The sequence below is a fragment of the Alexandromys fortis genome, unplaced genomic scaffold (assembly GCF_014885135.2).
Source record: "Alexandromys fortis isolate MF-2015 unplaced genomic scaffold, M_Fortis_MF-2015_v1.1 scaffold_85, whole genome shotgun sequence".
In the NCBI taxonomy this organism is placed as follows: domain Eukaryota; kingdom Metazoa; phylum Chordata; class Mammalia; order Rodentia; family Cricetidae; genus Alexandromys; species Alexandromys fortis.
Window position 1 is genome coordinate 583,942 of NW_026067975.1, and position 17,124 is coordinate 601,065.

Genomic DNA, 17,124 nt, shown 5'->3' on the forward strand with positions numbered 1-17,124 from the left:
AAAGGCCTTTGGGACACATGTGACTTTCATCCATCACATAGGTCCAAATTGCATGCAGTCTGAAGCCTCGCTGTTAGAGACAAATGGCAGGGATTATTATTGGGGTAATACTATACAATCAACCAGGTGTTTCTGCATCTCCTGCCTCAAGGTCCAGACTATTGTGATGTTTACATGTTATCCTAACAGGTTCTGTGTATCTGAATAAATACTTTCTGGAGAGGTATTTGAACAAACACAGAAGATGCCAAAGCCCTGGCTGCTGGCCCAGACAGAGAGCAGAGCAGAGGTGGTTTTGCACTGGATCCACATGCTCGTTGCCTTATTAAATCCAAACATTCATTGAGGATATCAAAGTGAGTTTTACCAAAAGCCAAACAAGACTTGAAATTGGAAAAATAAGAAGACAGATGTGTTTTTGATAATATTGAGCCTTTGGTGTGCTATTTAGGACTTTAAATAGGGATTATTGAGAAAGGGCTGAGGGATCCACTAAGAATGCATTCCATTTCTGGCCTCCCGTGCTCCTGCCCCCAAGGGTCAGTGGGCAGCAAGCTATAATTACCCCTCAAGTGGTTTTAATGACCCGGGAGGGAATTCTGAAATCTTAGGTCGGACCGAACAGGTGTCTCTCTCCACTTGGGTGTGGTTTACAAATCTAGTTTTCTCCAGATAAAAACACTCTTGAGAATTCCCAAGAGATGCGATTTCTTGAAGATGGAAATAGATGTTATCTATTTTAAACCGTATGTAACCCTGGTCTTAATGAGCACCTCTCCCCTCCCCCACTTCCACTCTGTGTGTTCTGTAAGCTTCGGAGACAGAGATATCTGGCATGCTTTTCCATGTTTCTTGGGGAAACTTCTCGGGGAAGAAACATTCTGAGCCTCTCTAACAGGTGTCCTTATAAATGCCCCTGTAGGCGGAGGCTATTCATTCTTTCACAGCCTCCCAGACCCGAAATAAACACACAGAAACTGTATTAATTAAAACACTGCTTGACCTATTAGATTATGTATATTTCTAGCTAGCTCTTATATCCTAAACTAACCCATCTCCATTAATCTGACCATAACCTTGAGGCCGTGGCCTACCGACAAAGTTCTGGTGGGCTTTGGCGGGTGGCATCTGTCTCCTGCTATGGCTACTGGCTTCTCCTGACTCTCTGCCTTCTTTCTCCCAGCATTCAGTTTAGTTTTCCCACCTAGCTCTATTCTGCCCTATCACAGGTCATAACAGCTTCTTTATTCATTAACCAATAAAAGCAACGCACATACAGAAGGACTTCCCACATCATCCCCCTCCACTGTGATGTGTGTGTTAGAGAAAATGTGTGTTTGGGTAGTTGGCAGTCAAGTGATCACCTTAATCAGATTAAGGGGACCATTCCTGGTTTCCCTCAGCCTCCTTATTGTCCTCCAATGAAACTGATCACGTTATCCCTGTCACTGGGGCTCTAGGAAGAGATGGCAGAATAATCAGGCATGGTGGACTGGCTTTCCAGGCTGCAGTGCCCTCCTTTAGGCCAGTTCCATCTGGACCAGACATTGGCCAGGATGCATTTTCCCAAGAACCAGCAGAGGGAGCAGGCAGCAGGAGCCAAGCACCTTGCAGGGCCTCCAAGGGAGCATTAGCAATTCTGATTCCCATCTGTTTCTCTCTGCTTCTGACACCAACCAAGCACTGTAGGGCCCCTCCTTAAAGCTGTAGTAGATTTACATCCCTCAGCAGATCAGAGAAGTTTAGTCTCCCTTGCATTCTGCACTTTGAGTAGTGAGTTTCCTGCAGGAAATGGAAGGCCCAGGAAGGGCAATCTGCTGCCCAGGTCCCTGTGAGTCCCTCACTGAAGACAGCAAGTGTACTGTCACAGAAACCTGCAGAGGGAGGTGACCTCTCAAGAAGGTGACTATTTGAAGAGAAATGTATTCAAGGACCAATCTGAACAGAGCCAGGTGAGAAAGACTCAGTACTTACCGGAAGAGTGAGTTAGGTAACAGTATGGACTTGTTGGCTGGTAAGGATGAGTCATCATGGGCAGAGGTTGTGAAAATGCCCAAAAGGAAAGTCTCATTCTTATGGTCACTCGTTTATCCTCCATTTGTGGTATAATCTATACCACATTCTATACATCTATGTAGCTGTATGGTGGGCAAACTCGCAAGCACACATTTGATGACTATTTACTAAGGTGACACCCACATGACATCACTCAGACCAAGATATTGAGCATTTCTAGAACCCCAGAATCTTCCTGTTATCTATTCTCCCAAGGTCATCACTATTCTGACTTCTGTCACCATTGATGCTTTGTCAGTTGCTGAATTCAGTGACAAGTTCACATTTGAGTTTGGCTCTCAGTGTTGTGCTGGGCACTCTTGGTTCCTTTTTCCTTGATGCTGGCTAGCATTCCCCTGCATGAATGTACTGCAAATGCTTGGCCATTTTTCTAAAGGGTAGGTTTTTGGCTTGATCAAGTCTTGGCTATCACAAATGGAGCACTGTGAGCATACATTCTTGTATAGGTCTTTGTAAGGATGCATGCATTCTTTTCTTTTGAGTATGCATTAAGAATGAAGCCACTGGTTACAGGACATGTTTGTGTTTAGTTAAGCTGATACTGCCAAACAGTTTGTTAAGTGTTGAAGCAAATTTCCCTCCTGCAAACAGGGAGGGATTATGTTGGAGAGCTTTGAAACCAGTACTATTTGGCTTTGTCACTAACTTCCCGCTACGTTGTTTTGCACATCTCCCTGTAGGTTCCACTTAGGTCAACACTCTGCCCTGGCAAACAAGTAAAAAAAAAAAAAAAATCACCACCACCACCACCAACAACAAAACAAATCTCAGCAACAATGTTAGAAAAGAACCCAGTTGGAGGGACCAGCCGTGGATAACAATGGACTCACCACTGACAGTCTCAGAATAAGGCTAGGCTCAGGTGGAGAACTCCTTACTGTCGGCCATAGATGCTGTCTATATGCAAGAGTGCCACCCTGTTTCCCTCCTCGGGCAGTAGCAGAAGAGAGAAGTACCCTTTTCTAGGAGAAAAGGTGCTCCGTGTGGTACTGCAAACCATGCCTCCATTTACATTTTATTGACTTATTAAAATGAGATCCAAATGTTTCATTCTTCTCAATTATATTTATGAATGGAAACTCAAAGCTTCTGAGGGTGATGCTTATTTGAACATATGGTCAACTGTCAACCTTCGAGAGCCCGTGACTGAGGGACATGGAAAGACAAGAGGTTGGCATTTTAATCAACATTTGTTCTTTTTCCTGTCTTCCTAACAATTACATGAAAGAACTCCCCTCTTCTGCGGGGAGAACTGCTCAGTTTAAATCAGAAAACTTAAGGAAACACCAGACGCAATCTAAGAGCATTAGCAGCATCTACAGCTGTGGACCTCAGTGCAAATTAGCCTCCTTCCAGAGTTCTCTTCAACTTGGATTTATTTCTCCGTAACTTTGATATGTTTTCTGGGGAGGGTTATGGATATTGGGATGTATAAAAGACCCCCCCAGGGCTTGAGTCACAAAGAGTTTAAATCTCAGAAAGATGAGCAAAATGCCATAGTGATCATCTGCAGAGAAACTCAAAGTGTGACAGATGACCGTGAGACTGGACTGGGCTCACCAGGAAGCATGTTAAGGATGAGGTGAAATCAGGCTTTGATCTGACGAGTGGCTAGAGTCTGGCCGTATGAAAAGGAGGGGGAAGCTGCTGAGGCAGGGGACGGTGATAGTCAATGTGTGGGTGAGCAGAGATGAGCCGTGGAGATAACAAGCAGGGTGGTTTAAAGCAAAACTCATGTAGTATGGTGGGGAATGGAGTTAGAAGTGGGTGTGGTGCTTTGGAAAAGGAAGCCTAAATCAATTTTCTGATCTCTTTCCCTTAGGAGTTAGTGCCTGGGGTGTATCAGAACAGAAGTGATGTATTTTTTTTTTTTTAGACACTCTAGATGCTGAAAGCTGCGGATCTGGTCCAGCAACTCTTCTCCCAGAATCTCCTGTATTGAGTATTGAGATCACTCTGAAGATCTGGGCAAGAAAGTGTCAGTTCTCTCTGGGCCACGAAGAGCTTCCTCTCTCACAGGGCTGCTTTGATTTAGGGTGGGATCCAAGAAAGATCTCCAGGAGACAGATGTCCCAGTGTAAAAGGATGGAGAAACATATCCTTGAAAAACTTAGAACATAACAGGGCTAAGATTTTTGAATTAGAAATCAAGAGGCCAAGAGGAGGGGTGGGATTTTGATGATGAAGCAAGGAGCTGCCATCATGCATTAAGTGCTTTCTGAGAACCCTACACACAGACTTTCTCAACTGTAACATGATTGGTTGTCTAATTTGTGTGTGTGTGTGTGAGAGAGAGAGGGGGGAGGGAACACAATTCTGTGCATAATAGGTTGACCAAACCACACCTCACCACTGTGTTGACAAAGCTGGCCATTGTCACTGGGCATCAGAACTGCCCTAGCTGAGGATTGTTGTCCTACAAGGCAGGTGCGCCATAAACTCCACTTAAGTCTCAGGACAGTGAGGTGGCTTCCTTAGTGTGTGACTTGACTAAACACTGTTAGAAACAGGTTCTGAACCCAATCAGTGTGGCCAAGCAGCTTTGGGTGAGGCTGTTAAGGGTCAGAATCAGCTCCAGTAAAGAGCTGAGGAGAAATGGCTGCTCAATTGAGTTCCCTGGACTCTAACTTTTGTCTGTGCCTTGGAAAAGGCTGAGTGGCGAAGTATCAGACTCCTACCCAGTAGGAAGGAGCAACTGGCTGACGACAATTACATCAAGATAATAACTGAATATTTAAACTAAAGATGAAAACATTTATTTTTCCACAATTCTAGGCTCCCATTTTAGAAGCGATTATTTAGGGAGTTTTAGATTAAAATGCACTTGGTGGCTTAAAAGTTGATAGGGTAATAAAAACATGGCTTCCCTATAATTCTAGAGATGATATTTGCTTCTCTCCAAATCAAATTCAGGCCACACATGGCTTCTGTCACATCCATTGATCTGTCAGTTTGTCTCACATTAGAGTATTATAAAGAAAGCTTATAAACCCAAACACCTGGCGAATCAGTTACAACTCAAGTCTTTTCTCATGGCATCTTCCCTGCTTGTTCCGATTGCTTTCACGCTGCTTCTGAGTATTCAATTACTTATTCATCAAAGTGATATTGTTAACTTAATAGTGCTGAGTTTGGAGCCAGGGATACGTAGATAAGACAGTTCCACACTGATGAAGTCTGATGATGGCCCGGGGCCAACATGGGCACCATAGATTCCTTCCCAAGGCATTCTAGAAGGATGGCAGGGCTCCCCTGTGTGGTTGAGTGTGGGGTGCCCCAGAAAGAAGATGCAAAATGTACAAAGGTTCAGAAGAACGGCAGCTTGAAATGCTGGGGGCCACATGGCAGTCTTCACAGGAGAAAGTCAGTAAGGATGCTGCACAGGTTCCAGGCAAGGTGGACCCCATAGGGTTCCTGTAGTTTGGACTCCTAGTCCAGCGTCACTTTTCATGTGTCAAGGTGTCCTATGAAGCCTTCTTCCAATTCTGCCTGTCTCTGTTCCTCCTTGAATCTCAAGCCCTCACTTGTTAATCTCACTTTTGTCGGCAGAAAACAGGTACTTCCAGACACCCAGGAGGCTGGGTGCCAAGTTCAAGGCCTGCTTTGACTATAGAGCAAGTTCAAGGCCATCTTGGACAATTTATTAAGACCCTATCTTTATAAAACAGTTTCTAAAGTGCTCACTCTCTCTCTCATGCACATGCGCGCGCGCGTGTGTGTATGTGTGTGTGTGTGTGTGTACTTGAGAGGGGTTAAACTCAGAGGTAGAGCATTCATTTAGCATTGCAAGGCCTTAAGTTCAATATCCAGCACCAAAGAAATAGAAGAGGAGGACTAGTGAGAAGGAGAATGGTGGTGTGATGGAGGACGGATTGGGGAGAAAGTACCATTTTGCCCTGGAACTTATATCCTGTTGTGTGATATTAAAATAATTTCACATGTCACCAGAAAATTAAGCAACATTTTAGAATTCATTCTTTCTTCCCAATAACATCAGATATCAAGCTCAGGAGGGTATTCTGTCAAATTACTTTGAGAACCTGAAGCTTCCTGTCCACCTGTCTTCATTGGTGGTTTGGGATTCATTTTCTTTTCCTGAATCATCCTTAACCACCAGTCCCGTCACATGGGGAGTCCTAATAACTTTTTGACCTCCAGTCCCGACCTTGCTTTTCTTTCCTTACAGCGTTCAGCTGAATTCCCAAGGTAACGTTGAAAATTTTCAAGTGCTTCACAGTTTCTTTCCCGCCACTCTTTCCCCTACATTTCTCAGTAGCGGAGACCACCCCAAGCAGGAGGAGGGTTCTCTGGAGCTTGATGAATGCATCCGGCGCTTTGATCCTGCGGATGCGAGGGGGAGTGTGGTTTTATGTTGGAGTTGGATGCTATGCCCTCACATCTCTTTAGTCTGTCGTTCCAATTGATGGCATCTAACCTGAGACCTTTCTCCACGTTCGAACGTCGCTCATTTTCTGGCCCTGAGAAGGTGAATTCCCTGTCCTGTCAGCAGATCATTATCGAATGTTCTGCCTTATCTCTCAATAGACGCCAGGCAGGCATGGCCTTTCTTTAACTAACAGGCTTTGCTGATCTCATAAAAAGGGGACTTGAGCTTTATCCTAGTGTATTTGTGAGAAAATAGAGCATTAATAGATCTTGATTTGGTGGTAATAAATTGGTGAAAGCCTGCAATGCTGGCCGCACCTTTTACTACTTGGTTAGCAGTGACAGTGTCTTATGTGCTAATGCGTTTAAAACGCAGAACGCACTTCCTCACGTGGCATCTCCTTTTTAATTTCCGATCTCCGTGTGGTTGTCATTATAAGAGAGGCAGAACTGGGATTTCAGTGAGAGTTCAGTGGCTTCCCACCCCAGTGCCCATCACACAGGGGTTATTACGTCTTATTTGGAAAACAATTTCTCTTTGTAGCACTGAAGTTTCCAAAGTGGTGTCTTGTATTTTTTCTTTTCTTTTATATTAAGCATCTGTTTGCCTCTGTCCCCTCTATTCCTTTGATTTCTTAACTTACTCTCAACACTGGTAAAATAATCTCAAAAGATAGCAGCTAAGAGTCCTTTTTCTGTTTGGGACCCTTCTAAAGATGAGTCAGACGTACTTCAGTGTTTAGCACCCTGGACAGTGTCCACACTAGCCCCACCTCTTTACATACCCCAGCCATTGTTTCAAACTCTTAGCTCAACTTCAATTCTGCTAGATGTGTTTTAAACAACACATCTATAGTTAGCATCACTGTACGAGACCAAGACTTCTGACGAAGTCCAGTTCGTGGCACATGCCTTTTACCAAAATTAAAAAAAAAATTTCCTGTATCTCTGGGCATTCTTGCTGTTCTTGAGTGTCCCAAGATCATTTCAGCCAAAGGAACGCTGTCTAACTTTGGGAGAGTTAGTTATTTATACTTTACCCATGACACGATGTTGGTGATGATGACACCAAGCCCAGAGTCGTTACTATGCATGTTGAGGATTTACTTTAGGTGACAGGTGCACAGTAGTCCTGGCTTATTGAATTATTAGTTGAATTGACTTTAATAAAAACATATAGAAAAAGCAGCATCGAATAAAGTGATGACCAAGGAAATAGCCTTATGAAGATTTGTAGGCTTTAACATAGCATAAAACATCACACTCTCTAGGCTCTAGAGTCTAGGGCATAACATTGGTATTTAGTATAATTAATGAACAAGCCCTCCAGAAACCAAACTCAACAATCCAGGATCTTGCAGACATTTTAGTAAATGTCTAATGTGTCGCATTTCCTTTCAGAGTTTAAATAAAGATCAATTTACAAAAGACAGGCATCCCAATTCTTTTAGGATTTGGTTCCCTAGGAAATGAGGCAGGGCATAGCCTAGTGGATTATGGGTCATTTACTGAGGAGCCATGAAATCCTCTTAAAATCTAAAAATCTCCTTTTGAATTTAACTTTTCATTTAGAATAAGCCTCTACAGATTCACCGGGTATTGCAAAGGCAGTACAAAAGGCCCTGTGTCCCTAGCGTCCTGTTCCTCAAAAGTGTTGTACCTTGTGTAATGGGAATTTAGTGTAAAACCACAGAACTGATATTTAGTACAATGTGTGTGTAGTTCCTCCTGTGAATCATAACCTTGGATCTCTGAGAAGTGGGGGGTGGGGTCAAGTAGAGCCAGTGAAGCTTCCCTGAGCACACACTGGCTGAAAAGCATCTGGCTGGATTATATTGGCCCCCTCACACACATGGGACCCTCCCAGGTGATTTCAAGGGGGTCAGCATGCTGTCCAGGCTTGCTACAACCCTCAGGCAGAGAGAAGGCAGACCACTTCAGATCCTGAGAATTACATGTGGGGTTTCCTAATCCTGACCTGGCTGAGACACCCGCCATGTAGCCCTGTTTATGAAGCTGCAAATAACGTGCTTCCTGAGGAGGCAGCGATGGTATTTTATAGGGGTTTAGAATACCTCATAAAGGACTTTTATTCAGCATGCTTAATTTTAAATAGGTCCTTAAACTGCAGGGCATCTAAATGCCAGTGTTCTTTGAATATATTTATATGCTTTCTTCAAGGAGAAAAGCAGCAGGAAGGGCCGAGACAGGGAGAAAGATGAGGCCCCTGTCCCAAGAGCTTCCATCAGGAAAGGCTAAAACCAAATGAAGATGTTTCCCTGATTAACAGGGATGTGAAAATGATCTTCATTTTGGAAATAACATGTCCGTCAGGGGGTGACAGGCCATCCTACTAATACACAGTAGGTTTTGTATGACTACAGAAGGACCTGTGTGCATATAGGGCCTACTATGTGCTAGATTCCTTTAGTGCTTAGTCTAATTTCCTACAAACAAGATCAAGTTTTTACTTGACTGGACCTCCTTAGGGGGCAGGAGTAAGGCTCAATGCATCAACAATAGATTCCCCCCAATAGATTCAGAAATAGCCTAGGACAAAAGAGTTTGATGTCTGCCCTTGTGAATTCTTTGGCAATGCTTTTTTTTTTAAATAAACCATATAATAGGTTGAGAAGAGGCGAAAAGACTTACATGGCAAAATGAGATCTTCATCGTGAACATATGACCAGTGCCAGTTCTATAGTGTTTGATCAGTGTTAACTATCACTGTTATCTTATTATTTTGATTACCAAATACAGAGCACTTACTGTGTTCAAGGTACTCTGCCAAACACTTCAGCAATCTCCATGTTTTGATCATCAGGAGATGGGAACATTGTCATGTTACTGATGGTAGATAATAGTCATATAGGAGATACAGTTAGACCATGGCAAAGGTCAGGTTTCAATCTCAAGTGGCCCGGGTCCGTGTTCTATTCTGTGCTGCTTGAGTTTGTTGAGTGATCTCTGGGATGACATCATACCGATGGGCTCTCAATGCTGCTGTCTGGACCTGGAGATCTCACAACTAAGCTTGCACTGGCCTTGCCTGGAGAGGTGTCACATCACGTCTAGGGTGTCACTCTCCAGGTCTTCACTCAGAGGGACTGAGATGAGCCTGGAGAATGCACATTTGTCGCAGTGTTGTGAGGTTGATGCTACTACCCTGAGATGTCTCTCTGAGCACTATGGGGAAGGGAAGGCCAGAGGAGACCTCTCTGGTGCCAGCAGGTGGGCTGTAAGAACATCTCCATGACTCTGCCCATCATGCTTTTGCAATAGAGTTAGCTTCATCTCCTCTGATCCCTCACTTGCTCCGGACTTCTTTTCCTGACCCTCTAGGCAGTCCCACAAGTGGTGATGCTTTTTCTATCCAGCCCAGGCCTTCCATCATGGGTACATGACTGGTGTACCATGGAGACACACAGCCTTTGTGTTCAAAATGGTCCCATATCTGCAGTTTAATATTCCAGTGTTGTTGTCTTTTTTTATTTTTTTCGAGACAGGGTTTCTCTGTAGCTTTGGTGCCTGTCCTGGAACTAGCTCTTGTAGACCAGGCTGGCCTCGAACTCCCAGAGATCCGCCTGCCTCTGCCTCCCGAGCGCTGGGACTAAAAGCATGCACCACCACTGCCTGGCCAGTGTTGTTGTCTTGAAAACCACAATTGTTTCTTTTCAAATTTGGGAAATGAAGCATGTGGGAGCTGAACTTTGGCTCATACATGGTCTCACCTTTACTGTTTCTCTGGTATGGATTCTCAACTGCCTACCTGCTACCCTCAAGGAGTCTACCTACTCCCCTCTCATCCCTGTGTTATTCAGTTCAGGAGGTGGGATCAGGTTGCTTGCTATGAGGAAACCTGTGGTCTGAGATTACTGTCTGCCCCACAAAGGGTTAGATGCCAATAGAGAGAGGGATAGTTTAGAGTCTCAGGGTAGGACAGGTGGAAACTGCTCTCATTCTGGCCCATATGTGCTGTAGCACACTTGGAAGACACTCACTGTCTCTTTCTCTCTTTGCCTTCAATCCAGCTGCCAACCATGTCCTCAAGAGAAGGAAACAATCTCTTGAGTATGGCCCATTGGCTGTGAGTTGAGACATTGATCTAATTGACTCACTGGATGTTGGCCAAGACTTGGCATCTTCATTTCTCTCTGAGATATGCAAACTTTATGGTTGCCCTAATGAAACCTTCAGCTGGGCAGTCCCACACCAAGGCTGTGGGGCCTGCCGTGCTCAGAAGACTGTGGTTTTTCTTCCCATCCCAGCATGGTACTGGCACCCAGAGGGTAGCAGATATAGAAGAACGAGCTGACTCATGCAGACTCAGTTCTCTGTCTTCTCGGTAGAGGATAGGAAGGTGAATACATCAAAACCAAGTTTCTGTCTGAGAACTACCTGGGCTAGAGATCACGAGGTCTTCTGCCTTTGGCCCATTTTCCCATTCAGACATTCATGTATTCAGAAAGTCTTCCTGAGAACCCCATCAGCATGTAGTATTGATATAGACCATCTCCCTAAACAGTGACGAGGCTTAAGATCACAACAGAGAGGTGGTAAGGCAAATCCCTTCCTCCAGAAGTGCATCCCACAGCGAGGAACGGGATGAGAACAGACAGCAAGGATATAACACCGTAGCATGGCAACTGCTCTCAGGAGATGCACAAGGAGGAAGCCAGGGAGTGAGATGTGATCTGCTCAGATCCGTGATTGCCTCCCTCCTCAATATGTCCTATGTGTCCTTTATAGTGTGAACATGACAGAACTTTAGCATGAGAATAACACACGCAAAGCATGATACTAACATGTGGAAATGATGTCAGGAAAAAAACATTCTTCCCAGGACCCAATGATTCCATCAGCATGGTTTCTACAGCCATAACTGTCTCAGTGAGATGACTCCCCAGACTTTACTTTTTGAGTAGGCAAGAGAAAGAACATCATTTGAAGCTCATTTTCCTGTGGTTGTCGGGAACAATAATAAACATGTCTTTTCCTTACCATCACTAAAGATGGAGACACTAATGAAAGAGAAGGCTAGGGATCCTGCTTCCAGGCACAGAGCTGTGTGAAACCCCTGGCAGGGAAGGATGCAGTTTACAGGTCATGTTTGTGAGAAGTTCAGGGACCTCTGACCTGGAGCCTTAGGAACATAACTCTGTGAAAGCTCGTGATTGTGTGTTATAATGGTTAAGGTGTGCTTGGTCTGGAAGGGTCTACATCCCAGTCACATGTCACTCCCTCCTAGCTGCGTCTAACAAGGAGGCAGAACACTTGGTCCAGCTGTATCTTCAGAAGTCACCACCATCCAGTTTCTAATTCAGATATTTTCCCCATGAGATCAGCATGTCTGCCATGCAGAGAAGCTGTCCAAGACAAAATCGGTACCTTTGTACAAAACTCAGAAGGTTTGGCAGGTACTGTGGTGACAAGAGGAGGCTGTGTCACTTGGAAGAGTGTGTTTTTGTTCCCACTGTTCTTTACATCTACTGAGATGCTGTCTTCATCACCCATTAATTAACTCATTTAAAAACAACGTACTAGACACCTACAGATGTGTCGGGACTTCACGCAAGTGCCAAGACTCTGGGTCCTTTCCCATTTTGTGGAACTTCACTTTGTGAGACAGCAGAGTGCTGTGTGATTTCAAGGTTCTGTTAAGAGTTTGCCTAGAGAAGTGCAGGCATGTGCATGCGTGCATGTGTGTGTGTGTGTGTGTGTGTGTGTGTGTGTGTAGAAAGGTGTGGGGGAGTCTTGGACAAGATATATAGGGCTCAAAAGAGACTTCAGAGAAGAGGAAAAGAACAAACTCAATCCTGAGAGCTGAGGCCCCAACACTGAAACATGTCATTTCTAAGAACATTGGTAACATTTAGATATAAAGTCAAACCTTGGCTCTGATAGTTATTAGCTGTTTGACCATGAACAAGTCACGTGACTTTTTTTTTCTGAACCTCACTCATTTTGTCTGCCAAACGAGTCTAACAAATCAGACGTTGAAGCAGCACACCACTTGTTCATAGTGTGTGATATTGAATGTGCTGAGTCTTAGGTGTGGGGCAGAGGAGGGGGAAAGCATTCAAGGCTTCAAGAGTGAGCGCACAACGTGTGGTAGTGAATGGCCGGTGCCTGGTGAGTTGGCTGGAGAGTTCACCCGGTGAACTGGCTGGAGAGTCCACCTGGTGAATTGGCTGGGGAGCTCGAATTGGAACGGAGGTTGAAGGGCGAGGTGGAAGGTGGCGAAGTGGCATAGTGGGTGCTTGAGAAGAGCTTGATGTCACAGAGGTGTCTTTGAGAATTTTTAGGCCAAAAAATAGCACACTAACACACAAGTCTCTTCTATCCAAGTGTGCTAAAAACACGCTTTTGGAGAATCTGTATCTTGATACCTGCACCCACAGACAGAGGTTGAAGTGAGGGAAACATTGTGTTTTATCCTCCCTGCTTCCATTGACTTTGGTGCCTCTATGGGTGTTGGGTGATGATCCATTGACACATCTTTCAAAGGGTGAAGGGACCAGAACAGTGGCTGTGGACCAGCTGTATACTCTTGAATGGAGCACTTTTTTTTTTTTTGGTTTGGAATTAAGTTAAAAATTGGCACAGAGAGAGAAGTAAGACCCAGTTCACTAATTAGGCTGACTTCCAAGCAAACAGTGTCTTTGGGCTCAGCACATGGTGTGGGGGAAACATCAACATGTCTAAATGGGAAGGCATAGGAGCCATATGTTGGCTGCCTCCGCCCACACAGCTCCTCCAGACACATCCGTTCGTCCCGTGTCATCTGAGGATGAGTGGCAGGGAGACAAATGCACATCTCAGTCACGAGCAGATGCACAGCTGCGCGGTTCCAGCTGTCCTGGACCTCTGATCCTACCGTGGGCATTGCCTTGGCCATTGGCAGCCTGTCATCCTGGTGGGCAGGCTGGCCTGTCTCGGCACCGTTATTAGGCTTGCCATGAGAATCCTAGAGTGTCAGACACGGGATTAGAAGTGCTGTTCTTAGTGCTGAGTTCTTCCCCCGACTTGCAGGCTGATCCTAAGCGTGGGCACCATACACTATTTTGACTGCATGGTGCAGGTGTTTAATGTCTACTCTATAAGGAGGTATGACTCTCTGGTTGCGGCAAATGCTTCCTAAGCACTTAGTCTGGTTTGGACTATGTACTGGGCTGAGGAGTCGGGAGGATAAGTAAGAGAGGCCTTATGGTGCTCTTAGTCTGGCTGGAGGGAAAGCTCTATAAAAAGGTATTCCAGACTCGGATAGCATGGCAAACGGCAGGAAGCCTCTGACTCAGTGGAAGAAGTCAACTTCTGGGATCAGCTAGAATCAGGAGACAGTCATGTGTCTATCTCCGGCAGTTCCATGGCTTCTCTCGAACTCCACTCTTCTTTCTCTCAGCATACAGCCTAGCTTTCCCCGCCTATTTCTGTTCTTCCCTGCCATAGGCTCAACGCAGTTTCTTTATTCGTTAATGGTAATCACAGCATACAGAGACATCAAGGGGACCAGATTCCCATAGGAAAATGTGTTTTAGAAAACATTCTGATGAATATCTGAAATAAATATGGAAAGGAGGGTTCTCTTGCTCCCAGTATTTGCTTTCAACAGGCTTAATCAGCACACAACAATTTACCAATGTAATGCACATCACAGTGAAGTTACCTTGAAGCCCAGACACTTTAGAATCTTGGTGTTGCCTCTACCAGAACCTTGCTTTATTTCTCAACACAGAAACCATTACCTTGCGCTGATCTGCAGAGTCCTGGACTATCAATGGGCTGGGGGCTGAGCAGGCACCAAATGTCTTCACACCATTTGGAAAGGAAGAAAGCAGAAAGCAAATCAGGAAAAATGACCAAAGCCCCAGCCCTACACAGCACTGATAAAGATCTGTTTTCCCATGAGAAGATCCTTCCCCAGGGGTGAGGGGCTTCAGTTGGAAGGGAAGAAACATTGCCATAACGGTGCCTAAAGCACTTTAAATAGGATGCCTGGATCCGTTTTTTTTTTTCGTTTGCTGCCCTGTGAAGGAGGTACTTTTGTATTGCAGGGAAGGAGTTACAAGTTTCAAGAAACAAAAGCAAGGGATAGGAAGCTGGAATTTAAGTCTGGGTTTGCCTTAGTCTCTACATGGTCTTGAAAGAAAATCCATCAAGGAACCAGATTCTGGTTCTTAAGTGACTGTCATTAATCATGGCTGAGGAACAAGCGGGGAGACCAAGTTAGAAGGAGAAAGAGATACAGTGCAACCCCTACCCCCTATCCCCACAAGTCGCCAACCTCTCTGGGGCAGTTGCTGCAGGCCTAGTCCCAGGAGGAGGGCCTGCAGGCCACCTAAAGAAGTACTGCCTATATCGCAAGGACAACAGAGCTCTTATGGGCTTGTAGAAATGAAAAGAAATTCCCATGTCAATTTAAAGAGCCTTGGAGGTTGATGTGCAGAGAATGGATGGGCAAAATAAAGTTGGATTCTGGGGGGATTCGTTAAGATGCATCTCAGGGATCTACTTTGGAAAGAATCAATACTGGGTACTGTTGGGGGAAATTCAGGATGACTTGGTCCTGTCCAAACATATCCAGGTACCAGACCTGCACAAACTCCTGGTAGATGTTTTTTTGTGTTGTATGTAAGATAGGCAAGGGGTTGGGGGATCTGTAGAAGAGAGGGAGAAGGGGAGGACTAGGGCAGAGGGAGGCAGGGGTGTTTCCTGAGAGCAGTGAGCTTATGCGTGTGTGTGCGCGTACACACATTTGTGTGTGTGTGTGCGCGCGCGCGCACACGTGCGCATACATGCATAGACTTGCTCCTACTGAGTCTGGAAGAAAGAGAAGCCTTTTATAGGACGTATTGAAAGTGGGGCAGTCCAGGGCAGTGGTTGGACAAAGTCTAGGGGAATTATATATGCCTAAGACTGGAGCAGAGCTTTCTTTTTAGATGAAGAATAGCAAGAAATAAATCTGGGGAGGAGCCTGGACGCTGGATAAGATTTGGAGCCTCAGAGGGCTCAGGACTCATAGGATGCAGAGGTAGGATGGGAGAGTGGCTCAGGTGGGAAGACATTGTCCAGCAGGGAATATGAACTCATACTTCCTACTTTAGTGGCACAAATTCCATAATATGCCATCCTCAATAGCAGGCACCCCCAAGCACTGGTTATGTGGATAGCAAGGGGGCAAAAACAAGACATTTGCCAGAGCCTGTGGTGTGGGCTCCTTCGATGAAGATGACAGTTATGGCTGAAAGACTCAACAGATAGAGATATTAGGACCATGGTACCCTGGCCTTTTTTTTTTCTCTTGCTCTACTTCCTTGTTGGTTGATCAGCCCTCTGACTCAGGAGATGGATAAACATAACACAAGATACCAGCCTCCCTGTGCTGACCCCAGATGAAGCAGTATCAGGGCATACTTTGAGACACTCAACCCCAAAGGCTGTTGGCATAGAACCGACTTTTTCTGAGAAATCTCCCACGGACTGACAGATATTCTGACGTTGTGTCTTGGTTTTTCTGTGCTGCCTTTGGGGATCGTGGGTCCTGGAGTGCAGGCTGAGCAGCCTGATAGCAGCAGAGGACAAGGAGGATGACCTCATGGGCAGGACAGTCGATGAGGGTGGCCGGTGGACTCCAGGCTTCACCTCCCCACCACCTCTGGCCCCTTGCTGCCTGCACCTCTCACTCACTTTCTGCCTCGTCAGCGTTTCCCCGCTCCCTTACAGTAATGGGCATTGACAGCTATTGATTGGCGGTGACAAGACGCAGAGCTGAAGGTGAGAGGGAAGGATTTTCACATGGTGTGCAGTAAGTGAGGCCTCCCATCATTGTCCAACCCTAAAGCCTGGCACCGCCTTGCTCCCCATTTCTCACTTTCTAAAGGGGGTCTCTTTGAGACCTGGGGAAAGTTCATCTCTTCTGCAAGGGCTCACTTGATGACGCCAACACACAGCCCAGCAGCAGGTGTGATCACTATCAACATTTTACTCTATCTTTTGCAGGAGGGGGTGTCCAGGAACTCACTATGCAACCCATACTCGCCTGGAAAACATAATGTTTCTGCTTTATCCTCCAGAGTTCTGGGGGCTCCTAATGTTTCTTAAGTCATGGGTTCCCAAGCTGGAGCATGTATTAGCACTGTTGGAAGGCTTGTTGAGGCATAAACTGGGGAGCTCACTCCTGTATTTCTGGCTTGCAGGTCCAGGAAAGAGCTGAAGAATTTGATTTCAACAAGTGAACAGATGTGGCTGGTATGAAGTGACAGTTGATGCTCAGTGGTCTTGTAAGACTTTGGGTGGAGAAGGGGCCTATTCAAGAGCCACACACAGGGCTTTGATAAGCAGGGCCTTAATATGTTGCTGTCCATAAGTTGACATAGAGTTTCTGTTGCTGTTTCCTGCTGTGTGTCAGGGGAAGGAAAGAAAAGTTTGAAATTGTTGGGCTGTATTTTTTGATGGTATAAAATATTAAAATTTGTCAATTATGTTGGCTTTCCTCCTTCCTGTTAGTAAATGAGTATATAAAGTACTTAGAATAACATCAGCAATATGTCAAATTCTATGGAAATGTTTGTGATCGTTGTAATGACTGGGATACTGTCATTCTGCTGAACCCCACCCCTTGCATACAACTTCTTTTTCAAGATTTTGGGGAGATGGCAATTA

General features: G+C 45.2%; 1 long non-coding RNA gene across 1 annotated transcript in view; it reads left to right on the forward strand.

Annotated features, from left to right (window-relative positions):
* The window catches only part of LOC126510606 (uncharacterized), a 62,089-nt gene extending 45,216 nt beyond the window's left edge, over positions 1-16,873 (forward strand). Inside the window, exon 4 of the long non-coding RNA XR_007594445.1 lies at positions 16,659-16,873. This is a non-coding gene — a long non-coding RNA (uncharacterized lncRNA). The remainder of the gene's footprint in view (positions 1-16,658) is intronic.
* Positions 16,874-17,124: the final 251 nt, after the last annotated feature.